Here is a 1,055-nt window from a genome sequence, read left to right on the forward strand (position 1 = left end):
AAAAAAAAAAATTACTATCATCTCTCCGTTTTCTAAGACGATGCATTTCACAACTCTCAAAACACACTCCACAGATGAGAAGGCAGAAAAGGTGGAGGGGTAAGAAAACAATACTTTGAAAGAGGTGGAAGTGGTTATAGTTATGTGTATAGAATGTGGATGGAATGATGGAAAAACATTAACAAATTTGAATGTAACCAGTCCTTACTATGACTCCTGCTGTCACACAATGTAACATGAAACTACCAAGTTTCCAAATTTACTCATCTGAAACTAAATGCGTCTTTGCTGACACCCAGCACTTAGCCTGCTTAGCCTCATTCCCTTCAGCCTCAAGAACCATTAGTGTGAAACTTCACTCAATTACAAGATACAAGTGCATATCCGGGGACCTTGTGCACCTCTACTCATGCTTGAGTAACCTATTTGATCTTTCAAGACCCTAAAATAAGTGTAAGTTTAACTTAGCCCCAAAGCCAAGACACACTGGTAAATCTTTGGTTAAATTAATGGCTATTTCTCCCAACTAGGTAATCACTCACCTTATCAGAGATTCCTCCTGGAGGAAACAGCACACAAACTCCCAAAAACAAATAGTGAGCTCAAAAAAACAGTTTATAATTTTTAAAAATTATCAGAAAGACACACCAACAGTTAGTCTATGCCCGCATGCCTCTCCTTATCTCTCTCTCAAGAAGGAAATACAGTAAATCCGTGATGAGGGTCAAAAGTTCCCCCATGATTTATCACCATCACTTTATTCTCTAGTGCTGCATAAGTATCTGCCTGCTCTTCCTCCTACTTTCCTGATTCTGCTGTCTACCATTGTCCCTGCAAAGAAGCTGCCAGCAGTGAGCAACAGGCTAGCAACGAGAGCTAACAATGAGAGACTACTCCGCCCACACACAGAGGGGTTGCACCTGTGAGCTGACTGATGACAACACAGTTCCTTCGTCACGTGTCACACTCGACAAGCTAATGACCCTTAAGCAACCAGCTGTTGCTCTGTGTCCTTTCCTGGGATGACCATGAGCTCTGAGAGGGGAAAAAGAAAA

At 41.6% G+C, this 1,055-nt stretch overlaps 1 protein-coding gene across 9 annotated transcripts in view; it reads right to left on the minus strand.

Moving 5' to 3' along the window:
* Window positions 1-1,055, minus strand: part of LOC119591560 (protein kinase C and casein kinase substrate in neurons protein 1-like) — a 62,778-nt gene that overhangs the window by 23,359 nt on the left and 38,364 nt on the right. The window lies entirely within an intron of this gene.

Source organism: Penaeus monodon, chromosome 28 (assembly GCF_015228065.2).
Source record: "Penaeus monodon isolate SGIC_2016 chromosome 28, NSTDA_Pmon_1, whole genome shotgun sequence".
NCBI classification, from domain to species: Eukaryota; Metazoa; Arthropoda; class Malacostraca; order Decapoda; family Penaeidae; genus Penaeus; species Penaeus monodon.